At 42.3% G+C, this 19,289-nt stretch overlaps 1 protein-coding gene across 6 annotated transcripts in view; it reads left to right on the top strand.

The window, feature by feature from the left end:
- Positions 1-19,289, top strand: part of USP6NL (USP6 N-terminal like) — a 402,543-nt gene that overhangs the window by 371,019 nt on the left and 12,235 nt on the right. For 2 of the 6 annotated variants that reach the window (XR_011030372.1, XR_011030374.1), the window contains one exon: positions 13,119-13,428. The exons of 2 other annotated variants lie outside the window; for them this stretch is intronic. The gene's annotated coding sequence lies outside the window, so the exon portion shown is untranslated. Of the gene's footprint in view, positions 1-13,078; positions 13,429-19,289 lie in introns of those variants that run through there. 2 more of the 6 variants (XR_011030376.1, XR_011030375.1) reach the window with 2 other exon arrangements.

Raw genomic sequence — 19,289 nt, 5'->3', positions numbered from 1 at the left:
CACAGACCTAGTCCACAATCCCTCTACATGACTGGCTGTATGCTTTTATTCCATTCTCCAAATACATGCAGCAACGTACTCTGCACACATCTCAGACCTGTTTCAGAACTTGTGTTACTGTCTTTGCTGCTGTTGTTCTACATAGTAGACAGTAGTTAGTAGTTAGACAGTGTAAAAACCCGCAAAGTCTGGCAGTAACCCTGGCTTCTGCTATTAAATAAATGAGTAATAAATACTTTTCTACACCTATGCAGTGCAATCTGAGTTGTTGCAAATCTATGCAACAAGTCAGTGTCTTGAACAAATAAATAAATGACCAAACAATATTTTAACACCTATGTAGAGTAATCATTGTTGCTGCAAGGATATGCAAAATGATAGTGTCTCAAACAATTAACCTCCTGAGCGTTACACCGCTCAGGAGGTTTTGCACTATTAGTCCACCCCCTGTGCTAATTTATTTGTTAAATTATATCCATTACATACTAGCTAGCACTAGGCTAGCTAGTATTGTCTGCCGGCACCTCCGGAACCCTCCGATCCCCCCCGATTGCCTGCTGGATACATTACCCTGCCTGGATCCCACGATAGGTGCAGCCTCCCTGCTCGGCTCCAGTCTTCACTATGGGGAGGATCGTACATGACGTCTTGACATCACTGACGTCATGCGCAGTCCCGTTCCTCCCCATAGTGAGGACCGGTGCTAAGCGGGAGGCTGCTAGATCCCTGAACCTTGGCATGGTAAAGTATCTAGCGGGCAAATGGAGGGGGGCTTGCGGCCAATTGGGGGGCGCCGGTAGACAATACTAGTTAGCCTAGTGCTAGCTAGTATCTAATGGATACAGTTAAAGAAATAAATCAATTCCTGCGGGTCCCAATCGGCAGGAAAACCTCTGCAGCGGTATGCCCGACACAGTGTTGGTCGTAGCACTAAAGAGGTTAAATAAATCACAGGATAATATTTTCCAACACCTATGTGGTACATTCAGTGTTGGTGTAAGGCTATGCAACATGTCTTCAACAATTAACCACTTGAGGACTGCAGTGGAAAACCCCCCTAAAGACCAGGGCAATTTTAACTAAATGGGCCACTGCAGCTTTAAGGCATAGTTGCAGGCCCGTACAACTCAGCACACAAGTAATCCCCCCCCCCCCAACCTTTTCTCCCCACCAACAGAGCTTTCTGTTGGGGGGGTCTGATCGCCCCCCAGACATTTGTTTATTATTGTTTATTTTTTAATAAAAATTAGCTGCTTTTTAAAATATTCATAAATTCCCCCTCCCTCCCCCCTCCCTCCCTCCCCCCACCAGCCAATCAGTGTGATCGGCTGTCATAGGCTTCAGCCTATGACAGCGGATCACTCCCGCAGTTACAGAGGGGACAGTCGTGTCACACGGCTGTCCCCAGTACAGCGCTGTTGCCAATCGCAGCGCTGTACGATGTAAATAGATGGCGATCACGCCGTCTAACAGTCTCCCGAGCGGCGATATCTGCTCAGAGACTGATGAAGTTGCACAGCTCCGCCCCCGAGAAGGAGATGCGCGTGCATCACCTTCAGTAGCCTGCTCCAGGACCTGACACCAATTGGCATTAGGCAGTCCTGGGGATGCCGCCGCGACCACGCCCATTGGCGTGGGGCGGTCTTGACGTAGTTAAATAAATGGCCAATTTTTTTTTATTTAACCAAATTAAGATAAAGAAGTGGAAGGAGCTCAGCAAATGCAATCCTCATATTTATATCATGACCAGTTTACTTAAATAGGAACTGTACTGAAAATAATGTACATAATACAATTGCCAAGTTTGTATAATATTTATTTATACATTATTTAGTCTGTGTTTGCCCATTATAGATGTTCCCTCACCCTAATTTATATTATGAAATGTATCACAGTGGTGTCCTCTTTACTGGTTGCAGTGTATCACTGCAGAATGTTTGTTTACTGGGTGTTTCAAAGCCTGCAAAAATAATACTAGGTCTCCCACAATGCTTTGGGAGGAGAATCCCCATTATCTAAACAGCCTAGGCTAAATAACACTGGGAGGAAAGGACTAAATACTAAGGGCTAAATATACAGCAATATATAGATTTAGGAAGTGTTTCTGGTACTGAAACCAGGATAATTACAGTAAAAGTGGGTATCCTGAATAGTTAACTACATTCTACTATGTGTCACTACAGTTCCTCTTTAAAGTAGCAGGGACAGTTTTCAGACCTTGTGGACTCCGACAGGGATACTTTAAAAGCGATATCTATGTTTAGCATCGGTGTCAACTGTGTTTAACATACATAGACAGATTTCTCTAAAATAATAAATCCACTATTGTTGTTTTTTGACTGCTACATAGTGACATTGCTTCTTCTGGTTGCCACAGATAACTCTCTCTCTGCTGTGAACTAAGCAGTCTGAAGGTATTCGAACGTTTCAAAATCCTTCTGGTGATGAAGTCAGACCAAGCTGGACATCTCTACTGCTGTTGCTAATCCAAACTTTCCACAGCATTGTGCAATTGTAGCTTTATTACTAATCTACACCCAATGCTATTTCAAAGCTTGGAAAGTCTAAAACAATGTATCTTATCTGTTTTATTGTAAGCCATTCATCTACAAGTGCAATACATTTTCTCTTCCTAAACATTGTTACCTCACACACACAAGATGGCATTGTCCTGTAGCCCTAAATCATAGTTTACTGTACAATAGAACCACAATGGATACACTGCTTACGATACATGGTAATAGATTTCCACGGACACTGCGCTCTCAATATATTCCACCAATCCTTCAATTCTCTGTGCCTTTATACTCCGTATGTGACTATAACAAAGAAACACAAACAAACAAACATAGCGTGATTCTGTATATATCATATAGTTCCACCATAGTGTCTCCATAGCGTAAAACTGTTGCTTTAATATAAAAGATTAAGGCCGCATTGACGTAATAGGTACGTGATGTTTGGCTTGCAAGCATATGGGACGCAAGTCACTGCGGAAGTGAATGTGCTGGAACGCACAGGGCGAAAGCCCGTAATCGGAAGTCCCATTACGCTCCATATGAGGCAGACGTTGGCTGCCGATGATTGGGTGCCTGCTTGTGAAGGCATGCTGGGAAGGAGGAGGAGTTAAGGTATAAAGTATGTCTATTGGTCTAACGTCTCCAGCCCCTGATGAGTATTTGATACGAAACGCGTTGGGCGGAGCTTAAGGACGTGGACTACAGCTCGTCTTATGGATACTATATGCGCATTGTTTTATGGAAATATGTGAGTGCAACTCTTTTAATCTTTTATATTAAAGCAACAGTTTTACGTTATGGAGACTCCTCTTTAGTCATTAGGTTCAAACTTGATGAAATCTGGACACTATGGAAATTTAGACTGGTGAGGAGACAGCGAGATTGGAATCTATTAAGCGCTGTGGCTGACCTATAATCTGGCAGCATTCATAGAAGGTGAGAGGCTGGAGATCTTGGTGGCATTTATGCAACACAGTTTGGTGGATGGTGAAAGCTACTATTTAAAATCACTGGGAATAAGCGTAGAAGCTGTCTGTGGGTTGGCAGCCAGCACAAAGGGTGAGAAGCTGTGATACCTGTATGTGGTGGGACCACATGAGAATTCTTAACACACGTGGTGGAACTATATGATATATACAGAATCACGCTATGTTTGTTTGTTTGTGTTTCTTTTTTATGGTCACATCCGGAGTATAAAGGCACAGAGAATTGAAGGATTGGTGGAATATATTGAGAGCGCAGTGTCCGTGGAAATCTAAGACTGGTACACTTATATGTTTGGTGACAAAGAACAGCGATCCAATATACAATAGTATATGTGTGTTTTTTTTCACAGGTGAACTATATATATATATATATATATATATATATATATATATATATATATATATATATATATATATATATATATATATATATATATATATATATATATATATATATATATATACACACACACACATCTCTCGCAGGTGGACTGTAAGCAGAGGTGCAGAGACACCTTGGAGGGGTTTGTGTCTTTTTAGGGTCTTTTTTACAGGTGGAAGGTATATAGGTGTTGTGACACAAGGAAGATTTATATGCATATATTTGATTATTGTTTGTAATAAGGTTGAGATATATATGAGAGATAATTTGCACTATTGAGCGCACTTTCACTGGAAACATTACTATTGATACATAGTAATAAACTTAAAGAGAAACTCCAACCTACAATTGAACTTTATCCCAATCAGTAGCTGATACCCACTTTTACATGAGAAATATAATGATTTTCACAAACAGACCATCAGGGGGCGCTGTATGACTGATATTGTGCTGAAACCCCTCCCACAAGAAGCTCTGAGTACCGCGGTACTCTGGGCAAACTGCCACAATGTAACAATGTTCACAGACAGGAATTAGCTGTTTACAGCTGTCTCTAACAGCCAAAACAGCTAGGAGCAGCTACATAACCTGCCCACAGTAAAAATGTCACCATGTAATAAATGTCAGAATGTAAATTGGGGAGAGGAAAGATTTTACAATGAGCAAACACTGACTAAATCAATTATACATAATTATGGTAAAAAAATGAAGCACTTTTTTTACTACATTATTTTCACTGGAGTTCCTCTTTAACCACTTCCCGACCGCCTAACGCACAGCGGCGGCCGGGAAGTGGAGCCCTTAAGGACCAGCTCACCCACAGAGGCGGCGGTCCTTGTAAGGGCATGGGCGGAGCGATCGCGTCATCCGTGACGCGATCCTCCGCCGGCGCCTGTCACCGCTCGCCCGCCGCAACATCCCGCCGGCTATACGGAAGCGCCGGCGGGATGTTAACCCCGCGATCGCCGCATACAAAGTGTATAATACACTTTGTAATGTTTACAAAGTGTATTATACAGGCTGCCTCCTGCCCTGGTGGTCCCAGTGTCCGAGGGACCACCAGGGCAGGCTGCAGCCACCCTATGTCACACCCAAGCACACTGATTTCTCCCCCCCCTGCCCCAGATCGCCCACAGCACCCCTCAGACCCCCCCCCCCCTGCCCACCCCCCAGACCCCTGTTTGCACCCAATCACCCCCCTAATCACCCATCAATCACTCCCTGTCACTATCTGTCAACGCTATTTTTTTTATCCCCCCCCCTGCCCACTGCCCCCTCCTGATCACCCCCCCACCCCTCAGATTCTCCCCAGACCCCCCCCCCTGTGTACTGTATGCATCTATCCCCCCTGATCACCTGTCAATCATCTGTCAATCACCTGTCAATCACCCATCAATCACCCCCTGTCACTGCCACCCATCTATCAGCCCCTAACCTGCCCCTTGCGGGCAATCTGATCACCCACCCACACCAATAGATCGCCCGCAGATCCGACATCAGATCACCACCCAAACGCAGTGTTTACATCTATTCTCTCCTCTAAACACCCACTAATTACCCATCAATCACCCATCAATCACCCCCTATCACCACCTGTCACTGTTACCCATCAGATCAGACCCTAATCTGCCCCTTGCGGGCACCCAATCACCTGCCTACACGCTCAGATTGCCCTCAGACCCCCCCTTATCAATTCGCCAGTGCAATATTTACATCTGTTCTTCCCTGTAATAACCCACTGATCACCTGTCAATCACCTGTCAATCACCCATCAATCACCCCCTGTCACTGCCACCCATCAATCACCCCCTGTCACTGCCACCCATCAATCAGCCCCTAACCTGCCCCTTGCGGGCAATCTGATCACCCACCCACACCAATAGATCGCCCGCAGATCCGACATCAGATCACCACCCAAGCGCAGTGTTTACATCTATTGTCTCCTCTAAACACCCACTAATTACCCACTAATTACCCCTCAATCACCCCCTATCACCACCTGGCACTGTTACCCATCATATCAGACCCTAATCTGCCCCTTGCGGGCACCCAATCACCCGCCTACACGCTCAGATTGCCCTCAGACCCCCCCTTATCAATTCGCCAGTGCATTAGTTACATCTGTTCTTCCCTGTAATAACCCACTGATCACCTGTCAATCACCTGTCAATCACCCATCAATCACCCCCTGTCACTGCCACCCATCAATCACCCCCTGGCACTGCCACCCATCAATCACCCCCCGTCACTGCCACTCATCAATCAGCCCCTAACCTGCCCCTTGCGGGCAATCTGATCACCCACCCACACCAATAGTTCGCCCGCAGATCCGACGTCAGATCACCTCCCAAGTGCAGTGTTTATATCTGTTCTCTACCCACTAATTACCCATCAATCACCCCCTGTCACTGCTACCTATCAGATTAGACCCCTATCTGCCCCTAGGGCACTCAATCACCCGCCCACACCCTCAGAATGCCCTCAGGCCCCAGCCCTGATCACCTCGCCAGTGCATTGCTTGCATCTATTCCCCCCTCTAATTACACCTTGAGACACCCATCAATCACCTCCTGTCACCCCCTAGCACACCTACCCATCAGATCAGGCCCTTATTTGCCCCGTGTGGGCTCCTGATCACTCGGCCAAACCCTCAGATCCCCCTCATACCCCCTTCCGATCACCTCCCCAGTGCATTGATTGCATCTATTTTCCCCTCTAACCACCCCCTGAGACACCCATCAATCACCTCCTGTCACCCCCCTAGCACTCCAATCCATCAGATCAGGCCCAATACAACCTGTCATCTAAAAGGCCACCCTGCATATGACCGTTTCCACAAAATTCGCCCCCTCATAGACCACCTGTCATCAAAATTTGCAGATGCTTATACCCCTGAACAGTCATTTTGAGACATTTGGTTTCCAGACTACTCACGGTTTTGGGCCCGTAAAATGCCAGGGAGGTATAGGAACCCCAGAAACTGACCCCATTTTAGAAAAAAGACACCCCAATGTATTCTGTTAGGTGTATGACGGGTTCATAGAAGATTTTATTTTTTGTCAAAAGTTAGAGGAAATTTATTTTTTGTTTTTTTTCACAAAGTGTCATTTTTCACTAACTTGTGACAAAAAATAAAATCTTCTATGAACTCGCCATACACCTAACGGAATACCTTGGGGTGTCTTCTTTCTAAAATGGGGTCACTTGTGGGGTTCCTATACTGCCCTGGCATTTTAGAGGCCCTAAACAGTGAGGAGTAGTCTAGAAAACAAATGTCTCAAAATGACCTGTGATTAGGACGTTGGGCCCCTTAGCGCACCTAGGTTGCAAAAAAGTGTCACACATGTGGTATCGCCGTACTCAGGAGAAGTAGTATAATGTGTTTTGGGGTGTATTTTTACACATACCCATGCTGGGTGGGAGAAATCTCTTTGTAAATGGACAATTGTGTGTAAAAAAAATCAAACACTTGTCATTTACAGAGGTATTTCTCCCACCCAGCATGGGTATGTGTAAAAATACACCCCAAAACACATTATACTACTTCTCCCGAGTACGGCGATACCACATGATTGGCACTTTTTTGCAGCCTAACTGCGCTAAGGGGCCCAAAGTCCAATGAGTACCTTTAGGATTTCACAGGTCATTTTTGTTTCAAGACTACTCCTCACGGTTTAGGGCCCCTAAAATGCCAGGGCAGTATAGGAACCCCACAAATGACCCCATTCTAGAAAGAAGACACCCAAACGTATTCCGTTTGGAGTATGGTGAGTTCATAGAAGATTTTATTTTTTGTCACAAGTTAGCGGAAAATGACACTTTGTGAAAAAAAACAATTAAAATCAATTTCCGCTAACTTGTGACAAAAAAATAAAAACTTCTATGAACTCACCATACTCCTAACGGAATACCTTGGGGTGTCTTCTTTCTAAAATGAGGTCATTAGTGGGGTTCCTATACTGCCCTGGCTTTTTAGGGGCCCTAAACCGTGAGGAGTAGTCTTGAAACAAAAACGACCTGTGAAATCCTAAAGGTACTCATTGGACTTTGGGCCCCTTAGCGCAGTTAGGCTGCAAAAAAGTGCCAATCATGTGGTATCGCCGTACTCGGGAGAAGTAGTATAATGTGTTTTGGGGTGTATTTTTACACATACCCATGCTGGGTGGGAAAAATACCTCTGTAAATGACAATCTTTTGATTTTTTTTACACACAATTGTCCATTTACAGAGTTATTTCTCCCACCCAGCATGGGTATGTGTAAAAATACACCCCAAAACACATTGTACTACTTCTCCCGAGTACGGCGATACCACATGTGTGGGACTTTTTTGCTTCCTAACTGCGCTAAGGGGCCCAAAGTCCAATGAGTACCTTTAGGATTTCACAGGTCATTTTGTGAAATTTTGTTTCAAGACTACTCCTCACGGTTTAGGGCCCCTAAAATGCCAGGGCAGTATAGGAACCCCACAAATGACTCCATTTTAGAAAGAAGACACCCCAAGGTATTCTGTTAGTAGTACGGTGAGTTCATAGAAGATTTTATTTTTTGTCACAAGTTAGCGGAAAATGATTTTTATTGGTTTTTTTCACAAAGTGTCATTTTCCGCTAACTTGTGACAAAAAATAAAATCTTCTATGAACTCACCGTACTCCTAACGGAATACCTTGGGGTGTCTTCTTTCTAAAATGGTGTGAAAGCTCATTATCATGTAATATGGATGGCAGGGTGGCATAGTGGATTGCACTCTAGTCTTGCAGCACTTGATCCCCACTTTTTAATTCCAGCCAGGGCACTAGTTTGTATGTCCACCCAGTGTCTGTGTAAGTTTCCTCAGGGCACTCCAGTTTTCTCCCATAACATACAGTACAGTTAAATACCATATATTTTGGACCGAAAGACTCACTTTTTCTCCCTCAAAAGTGTGTGCGTGTGTGTGTGTGTGTGGGGGGGGGGGGGGTCAGGAAGTCAGTGCGTCTTTTGGTCTGATTAATGCAATGCAGACAGCTGCTAAGTGTACCACTGCCCCTCCACCTCTCCCCTCTTCTCGTCCATGCTATGATACTGACTTCCAGTTCTGGTGCTTGGAAGATGCGGACAGCTCGATCCTGATCTGCATTTTTTCTCCCTCATGCTGACCTTCAATCTCCTCTGCATGATTTCTCCTCCTCGGCTTCACCCAGCTCTCCTCGGCTGACTGGCGCTCCTTGATGCAGCTCCTGTAGCCACCATGTGTCAGAAGAAATGATCAGCGTAAGCCAGCTACACCTGGCACTCAGTCCAGTAGTCCTCCACTGAAAACTTACCTCAAACTAATCAGACGGCTGAAACTCAGGACTGTGTTAAACACTATTCCTCCTCTTAGTTGTTGCAACTCGAGGGGGATATTCAATTTGTACACCAATTTTGTGATATCTTAAAGCAAACCTGAAGAGAAAATAAACTTATGACTGACGCACGCACGCACGCACGCACGCACACACACACACACACACCTTCCGATTATATTTAATCCTGTGGCCCCTGATTCTTATTTTAATTTTTTGTTTAGGCCAGAAGTGTAACACTTATTCCGCCCCCCCCCCCCAGCAAACATGAATATCCTAGGCCCCCTAAAGATGTACACACCGGTTCCATGGTAGAATATTGTCGCTGTGCTTTGTGCATATATCATGTGACTTTGGGAGTCATGCATGCAGAACACAGTAAGTGGCTGTCGGGAGGAGGAGGATATGCGATCAGGTAAATATGGCACAAAGCTAATATGCTGCATGGTGGGTGGGAGGAGGCGCTGGACCCCATATTACCTTGGCCTCTCTTGCATAGTGCAACCCTGTCCAAAAGTACCACCAACAGTGCATGTTGATGTTTGTGTTTTGATGAGACACTAATTACCCCACTTGTGGATGGTTGTGTTTTGTTTTTTTTGCAAGACGTACTGTTGGTGGTACTTGAGAACAGGGTTAGGAACCCCTGGTCTAAAGAGTTAAAGGAGTTATCAGGCAAATAAAAGAAAATAAGTGCTACTTACCCGAGGCTTCCTCCAGGCCCAAGCTCCCAGCACGTCCCCCGCTGCAGCTCTCCCTTCAGCCGTTCGCCACAGCTCCGTCCTGGTCCCCAGCGATGACGTCAGGCTGACCACCAGGTTGGCCTGTACTGCGCCTGCATGAGCGGCGCTGTCAATCACTGCCACGTGGGCCGGAGCAGCAGTCTGCTCCGACCCACATGGCGGTGATTGACAGCGCCGCTTGCACAGGCGCAGTACAGGCCGACCTGGAGGTCGCCCTGACGTCATCGCCGGGGACCGGGACGGAGCTGCGGTGAACGGCTGAAGGATGAGCTTCGGCGAGGAGCATGCTGGAAGCTTGGGCCTGGAGGAAGCCTCGGGTAAGTAGCACTTATTTTCTTTTATTTGCCTGATCACGCCTTTAAACACTGCATAAAAGTAATAATTGATTTCCAAGCTACTGTAAGAGTTAATCATTTAAACTTCCACTTCACTCAGAAGCTAATTCGTGAGATTGCATTTCAATTCCAAAATTATAAAATTGCATTGAGCTGACTGGGGGACACTTTATCTGCTTTGTTTTCTCAGTAATGACTTAATTAAAAGACAATCTGACAACTTGTCCTGCAACCAGCAATGCTCCCAGTTAGCTTCAGTGAAATGTACAGTATCTCAGCCTTTCAAACAGAATCCAGTGCAAATCTTCTTCGTTAAGCTGAAAAACAAACTGAAAAAAACCCTGAAATAATGACCCTATGAATGTTCCAACGCTAAAGGTAGCCATACATCTAGCGATGTTGGGCAGATGTGACCAAGAGTCAAATCTCTCACTAACCAAATCTGATTAGAGAGAGATGTGTGCTACCCATACACCACAGACCAATTCCTGATCAATTTCATGCTGAACTTGACCCGGAATCGGTCTTGTGACACTGCATCTGCCGCCTTGCTGACCTGCCGTCTTCTGCTGCCTCTGTGCACTGCCCTTTGTCCACACATGCGCCCCTGAAGGCTGCCGAAGTAATGCAGGAGCATGTGACATGGGTCACGTGTATGGATGAAGGGCAGTGCCTGGAGCCAGCGGAGGCCAAGCGGTGGCCACAGGCAGGTAATGTATAGTTCACTGGGTGGGGGGAGGTTGCATTGCACATTATTGGGGACAGTGTTGGGTGTTTTGTTGCTCGTCCCGATATTGCTCGCCAATACCGCCTTGCAAGTAGGCCCTACATCTTGCAGCACGTCCCACAGATTAATGCGACCAATTTCTGTCTGAAATTGGTCGCATAATCAATTGGGCATGCACTTGGCATGCCAAGTCGCCTTGTGTATGGCCAACTTAAAACCTAATCACTAGCCTTTTCTTAGCCAAATAAAACTCTTTTGGCTCTTATTTACCCTTAAACCAGCCTGAATTCAACAAACTGTTAAACAAAGGGACTTCAGACAATTTCTCAGTAGGTCTAGTGATATACTGTATGTTCGTATGTTTATTTCATTGAGTCACATGTCACTTAAGTTGAGGTTTAAATAACAGTTTCTTATGGCTGCCTTCCCAAGACATATGCTTCCATTGAAGGGACCTAAAAACACATGCACAACCAAAAGAAAGGATTCCCTTCATGAACTACTAAAGATGTGGCTGCTCCATGAAGCAATAGTTACCATACTTAAAGTAGGATTAAACTCTATACATGATGGATTAAAAAAAAATGGCACCCCCACAAGAAATGGTCTGTACCTGTAACATATTTTCCTGTGTCCAATCCATCTTGATCTCACTTCTGCATGAAAAAATGCAATTGCTCCAAAAATTGCAAGCACTGAAAAAAGCAACATCCTCTTTCTCGGCTTAAAGAGACTCCGTAACAAAAATTGCATCCTGTTTTTTATCATCCTACAAGTTCCAAAAGCTATTCTAATGTGTTGTGGCTTACTGCAGCACTTTCTGCTATCACTATCTCTGTAATAAATCAATGTATCTTTCCCCTGTCAGACTTGTCGGCCTGTGTCTGGAAGGCTGCCAAGTTCTTCAGTGTTGTGGTTCTGCTATGAACTCACCCTTTCAGGCCCCTCTATGCACACTGCCTGTGTATTATTTAGATTAGAGCAGCTTCTCTCTTCTCTCTTATCTTTTACAAGCTGGATAAATCATCCTCTGAGCTGTCTGGGCTTTCACATACTGAAGAATTACAGACAAGGGCAAAGCTGTTTGCAGGAGAAAAACAAGCAGCCTGAAACTTCAGTGCATGAGAACTGCAGGGGGAAAGAAACACACAATGATCTCTTGAGATTCAAAAGGAAGGGTGTATACAGCCTGCTTGTGTATGGATGTATTTTCTATGTGTGGACATACTGTACATCAACCTACTTCCTGTTTTGGTGGCCATTTTGTTTGTTTATAAACAAACTTTTTAAAACTGTTTTTAACCACTTTTAATGCGGTGGGGAGCGGCGAAATTGTGACAGAGGGTAATAGGAGATGTCCCCTAACGCACTGGTATGTTTACTTTTGTGTGATTTTAACAATACAGATTCTCTTTAAGAAACAAGGGACTGTAGGTTCAAAGTGCTACATTCTCCTGACTGTGTAATAATTATTTATTGGAGGTGGGGAGGAAGTGATATATATATATATATATATATATATATATATATATATATATATATATATATATATATATATATATATATATATGTAGAATTCATCTTTTTTATTATTATTTAAAAGACAACGTTTAATCCTGCTTTAATTCCATTCCAAATAGGGATGAGGGTTGTGGGGCAACTAAAAGCAAACTGTTCCTTGAGACAAAGGGATCTGCTGTGAACGTTAAATTAACCATAAAGAGAGTAAAGCTAAATTGTGTTTTCTGTGCACAATTACACTTTTATTTGCGCTAGTTTTTAATAACCCATTATAAATACAGTAGTATTGGGTTTTTTAATCTCTGCAGGTTTAACCTTCTGACAAGAGGCTGAGTTGCTGAAATACTAATGTTTGCTATATATCCATGTAAATGAGTATGGGTTATGATAAATCATATCCGAAAACTGGGCATACGTAAAATGAATCATTTGCTCTAATGCTGTGTAATTGTTCCCATTGCACGCTGTATAGACTTTTATTAAGATTTAAAATTAAATCCAAGAGATGATTAACAAAATGTATATGTGATACATTGCAGACTGCTGAATTTTATTTTAATTAGTACGGGTTTCCTGCAGAGATCAACGTGGTGGCATAAGAGACCTGAAGATTTCAGGCTGAAAAGATGATGGCAACATTATTAGAGAAGAAGGTAATCCCTGCTCAAATACCAATATCATCTTCATTTGATCTTTCCCTTCCTGTGTCTTGGACCAGGAATTTGGTTGAAAGCCTTTGGAGACCAGATGTCATTTCCACTGAATAGCATCACAATAATTTATGACAGAGTTGGCTTTCTGTCACGCGGCCGGCTACCAGCTCTTTTGTTTATTCTGTGATAATTAAAAATAATGGATGGCAGGAAGCTGTTATTCTGCTAATAACAAATTGCTTATGTTGTTGGCTGAAGCTAGTGTATGAGCTTTTGTGCCTTGTGTTGACATGGCACCCAGTATCTGTTAATGCCACTATATGTAAACTAAGTTACCCAATGTTTTTTATCCACTTCCAGTATAATTATAGCTAAGAATAATTACATTTAAACCCAAGCTATATTAGAATAAAACTATGATCCCGAAGCCATTTTTACTGCAAAAAAGAGACAAATACTGTATATCATGTAGCCTATACCAAGATACACCTCTGGGGATCCACAATTAAGGTCTCATTTACATTATACGCATTGTGATGCACATGGTGTGTGTTATTGGATAATGTGGTCATTTAATACTTTTTATGTATACAGGCTTGTAATCTGTACACCTTATTTATTACACAGTGGTGTAATATGTTGGTACTTTATAAACAAAAGATAAATAATAATTGTTCCCAAGTGTCTTTCCTTTTTTAGCCCAGGCTGAGGACCTCTCACAAGGGAGAGCTTTGTTTGTGATGCTTGCAGTCTCTTGTGAGGCAATTTTTTTTGTTTTATACATATAAATACTGTAGAAGAAAATAAACGAAATAATTTCTTTTTGCCTGTAAAGGTGCAGCAAGATGCATATTGTAAGTGAATAGTGATATTTTCAGTTTGTGAGCTCTAACTTTCCGCAAACGAATTCTAAAACCTATTGGGTCTGTTTCTGGCCACAAAAGTGATGGAAAAGTTGTTTCAAGGGGCCTAACACCTGGACCGTGGCATGGCAGAGGGGGATCCATGGCAAAAGTCTTACAAAAAAATTACACAGTTGACACAGAGTCGTGTTTCAATCTCTAAAGGGCAGAAATCAAATTATATTCCTACGTATGTGGAATAAAGTGCTGCTTTAAAATGTCCGGCGTGTGTAAATGTCCATCAGGTAGTGTAAGGGTTAAGCCCCCTTCACACTGACAGACCAAAAAACGCTGCCTTTACCGCACCGAAAGCAACGGCAAAGAGCTTTAGTTTATGAAGTACGCCCAGCAATGCGGCAAAAAACTCCCCAACTCCAACAGAGTCTGTCCTAGCACCCAGGTCATATAGATACTCACTGATGGCTCGTTCATCATGAGCGTGGAATTGCAGAGAGTCTGGCTGTCGCAAATTAAGCACCTCACTTGCATGTTTTTTCGCTGCTGAATCTCAGCAAGGCAAGCCGTGGCTGTGTATGAACATCTGCAACAGAGGCCCAGAACGATGTTGTCATGGCATAAACAGTACATTTTACATACATTTTTTTTTTAAAATGTTTAATGCAGCCGTGGTGGTGACTCTGACAAGAGATGCGGTGACTTCGCTCTACACATGATGGTACAGTTTTACATATAAAAAGTTATTTTATTTTTGAAAAAAATGTTTTTATTGCAGCCACTATAGCAGAGGCCAGAATGATGTCATGTCATATAAATTTTACATACAACATTTTACGTTTTTTAAAAACAAATGTTTGTTGCAGCCCTGATGACACTGACAAGTGATTCGGTGATTTGGCTCTGCACATGATGGTACAGGTTTACACATACAAAAAGTTATTTTATTTTTAATTTTTTTTATTGCAGCCACTGTAGCAGCGGCCAGAATGATGTCATGGCATATACATGAGGGGTATTGTGCAAGATACTGTACCTCCACTAGTAGCAGCAGTGTGTGCACACCTGTCTAAAACAGTCAAAGTCAGTGGTGCACTGTGCAGAGTCCGACACAAAGAATGGGAAAAAAACAATATCAACAATAACAATATCAATAGAGAAAAAAAGTGTCTTTCTCCCTAGTCTCCTTCACAGCAGTTATTTAAAGGCAGACTGTCAAATGGTTGCCGTGCTGGCATTTTTATAGGGGAGGGGGGTCCAAGAGGGAGTGCTAGCTGATTGGCTGCCATGTGCCTTCTGACTCTGGAGTGAAGGGTCAAAGTTTGGCTCCATGATGATGTTTAGGGGGCAGGTCGAATGGGCCATATGTTCACCTGCCAACTCAGATGCAAACAGGCGTACTTCCCTGTCCGCCGGCAAATAGTTCAGGCCATCTCTATAAGTGAAATGCAAATTTCAAACTAAAACTTGTGTGTGCCCCTGCCATTACAGCTTCTTACTAAAAGAAAAAAGTTTTAAGAATTGCACAGTTACATACTGAGATATTAGACTGTCATATGCAAAGGGAAGAAACAACTGAAGGGGAAATGTTTCCATTTTTGACATCAAACATGCTGCTAAACCAAAGGAGTTGAACGGTCTAGATTAGAAAACCTGCAACTATGCTGTACCATGTGCATACGTCTCAGGGAAGAACGTGTCGAATAAATGTGATATTTCATAATTCAGACTCTCTTTTTTCTAGGCAAAGACAGGAACTTATCATCACCCCCTTGTATTTGGTCATTAAGCAACATACAGTTCCAACTTCTAAAACTTTAGATGACAGACATGTTGTACTATCATGTACTAGTACTGTACTACTAGTGAAAGCTAAACAAATCATGTTAAGGCACTCACATATCTAAGATTTTGGCAAGATCAATATAGCCCCCTCTGATGGGTACAATTTTTGAAACTTTGCCTTGTCTGTATTGTGTGCCTACAATACACCAGGGACAAGTTCTTGTTCACGTTACAGATGAGTGATCCCAGGCAGCAAACTGTCTCTGAATGTGTGACCGCAGTCCTTGTTTTCATTTAATCAAAATTGCTCAGAAGTTATGTTGGTGTGTTGTAGCTCCCAACTTAAAGTCTTGTGCATAACTTTAATTGTTATTGGCCATTGACTGGCTAATTTCACCATCTTCATGTAGCGTGAGGGCCAACAGACTTTGAATACTATGAACAGATTGTGTAGGTAAGTTCTCACATTACACAGAGGTGGTAAAATTGGCCAATCAAAATTGGATGTGTATACCAGGCTTTAAAAATCAGCCACTTGATCTAATCGATCCAGTACTTCTCTTTGAACTCCCCTCAAACAGAATATGTGTAAAAGAAACTGAGGGTCTCTAGTAAGGAGTTCACAGAGATTACTAGAGCAACCCTGTGAGCTAATAATTGCAAATACATTTTTAAAAAGTAGAAAAAGGGTCCAGGGCTTCCTTTAAACTATATTTCAACACAGAGATGAAAGAGCCTTTCACAATGGATATGGCAGATGTGCAGTGCTTTGGCATTCCTGCAGCAGACACTGCTTTTCTTAGAAACTCTGAACAGGACAAACAGTTTTAGTGTTTTTTTTGCTGTGCATGTTTATTTTAAGTTAGTAAAAGTTATTTTTCTCAATAAAGTAATATTTATTGCTGCTTTTAGAGATTATACTTCCCAGAGCAAACCCATATGTTGCCTTCCTTTCATACATTTAAAGCCTCATTATTGTTGTTATTAAATGAAAACACCTACGTTGTGTATCTTTTCTGCTTAGAGGCGTACTTATAAAGAATTTGCAGAAAATTAGGAGATGGCTATGTGTTATCTAGCCCAATCCTCCAGAGTCTGATAGTACAAGTAACAATCAACAGAAGATTGAGATGTGTGAGGATGCCTAAGAAAGGGATAATGAGTGTCTCTGTCCATCAGCAGATCTCGTTATGGCATAAAGTGCCTTTTCCCAACTTGTTGTGAAATCTATAAAATAGAGAAGATACTGATCTACACCTCTTTTTACTGAGGGAGATACAGAATTTAACTGCATGTACACCATTTCTCTTCACAGGCCAAGTTGCACAATACAATGCATCAGGACCTAGCACAGACGTACATCTTCACATTTCTTGTTCTTAAAAACATATCTGTTGTCAGCTTAACTTGTCTGAATAACCATACTTATTTTCCTACTATTCAGTTTCTAGTCCAGTGGTGCCCACAGCAGTTTCCATCTCCATGCTACTATGCCATTCTCAAAAACATCCACTACTACCAGGTAGAGACTGTGAGGTAGATTGGAGTGTGGTTTCTGACACCTTGGCCAGGCCCTTTTTAATGACTAGAGTACAGGCAGACTCATCCTTCTGAATTAACTCTGCCATAACCAGACAATTAGTCAAACTTGGCTAAAATATCAGTCAGGGAATTTTGAACTTTTTAGCTAATTGCCATTTATTTCTTTTGAGACAGGTAAGTGTGAGTAATGTTCAGATGTTCTCGCTGGGGTTAAATGGGTATCTCTATGAAAACATCATTTGCATGAAAGATCTTTAGGCAGGATTGTAGTTGTTTTCTTTGGGTATCTTAGAAACATCAATGCACTGTTGGTCAGAAAACACAAAATCAGGAGACATAATATCCATATAAAAGTGATTTATTTATTTTCTCCCAGGGTTTAGAACAGTAAGGAATGTAAGTGATCCAGAAAACCTGATCTGATTTATAAATAATAGTCTACTATTAGGTAGTAAATGTCTGTAATGCATACCTGGGCAATGCCAGACCACAGTGAGCATTGGTGAAAGATTATTAACTAAGAAAAGGAATCCATGAGCTTTACATGTCCCCGGGAATGAAATGTAATCATCAGAATTTCAAAAAAAATGTAAAGAGAGTAGGCAAAAGTCCCTAGATCCAAAATACTTTATAAAAGAAGTGTGAATAAGACTCAATAAAATAATGTCCCAATGTCCTACTACAAATAGAAACTTAGACAGCAGGATCTGATATATTGCATTGTAATGAATGTTGTTCTCCAGGTGGTCACAGTGATGCCACTATAAGTAAATCAGAGCATTTAATAATGCAGTTAGATGAAAAGGTCCAGACTGATCATAAAGCATGATTGTAATATTCCAGAACAAAACGTATCATCAAGGAGTGGCTGCAACAATTTAGTCAGAACCCAAAGTACACATCGGACCAAAGCAATTGAATTGTTCTTCTGAGTTTTCTCCTAGGAGATAATTATTCATCTTCTCTGTAAAATAACTTTTCAGCACTTTGCAATTGAAAGCGTACCAAAAAGTAGATGCAAAATTATTTTGAGTACCGTATTTTCTTGTTTGTATGTGGTTTAAAGGGCATTTTATTGACAAGGTGTGAACATTTCACCTAGGAGAAAAATTAGGTGAAAAAGTTAATTGTATTTGGGCCATAGTGTTTAAGTATCACAGTGCAAAACAGTTGAGTTTAACATGCACACAGAACGTGCTGGTGTTGGAATAGATTGGAATAGATTGTTAGGCTCACAATTAATTGTATTGGTATAACAACAGACCCATCAGAGAACAAGTTTGGTGATTGTTGCAAACTTGTAATAACAACTGGGCAACATATGTTATCACTCCTACACACAAGTTTCTCCTACACAGGATCATAATAAACCCTGTTCTCTAGTTGGTCACAGTGATGACTTTACCACTATGACCAGTGCATAGTAAATCAGAGCACTTGCAGCAAGTATATTTAGATGCAAAAGGTACAGCCTAGTACCAAACCATCATGATAGTATGCCTGCTCATGTAACCTGCCAGCAGGAAGTATATAAAACAGTTTGTGAAGAGACTGTAATGTAAAAAATATTTGGTATCACAGCCATAAACCCACCTTAGGTAAACCGATAAGAAGAGCATGCTGATGTAACTACAACTTGTTAGTCTTGCTAATTACTCCAAAGTATAACAGCAGACACATCAGTGAATGGCTTTAGCTGTTCTTTTTTCGAGGCTTAGTGCCACAAAACAAGCCTTCAGGGAACTCGCTCACTCTCATCATTCTTCATGCTCAGTATAAAGATGCTGGTTCATTGAACCCACTACCATGCATCTGGTATTTCTTAATTCCTACGGAAGTGGTCCATGGTCCAGAAGGAATATGACGTAAAGACTAGTGTTGGTGTTCAGATTCCGCGTGCTTGAATACCCATG

The sequence above is a fragment of the Hyperolius riggenbachi genome, chromosome 3, assembly GCF_040937935.1.
Source record: "Hyperolius riggenbachi isolate aHypRig1 chromosome 3, aHypRig1.pri, whole genome shotgun sequence".
NCBI classification, from domain to species: Eukaryota; Metazoa; Chordata; class Amphibia; order Anura; family Hyperoliidae; genus Hyperolius; species Hyperolius riggenbachi.
This window is presented reverse-complemented; position numbering and strand designations above follow the sequence as displayed.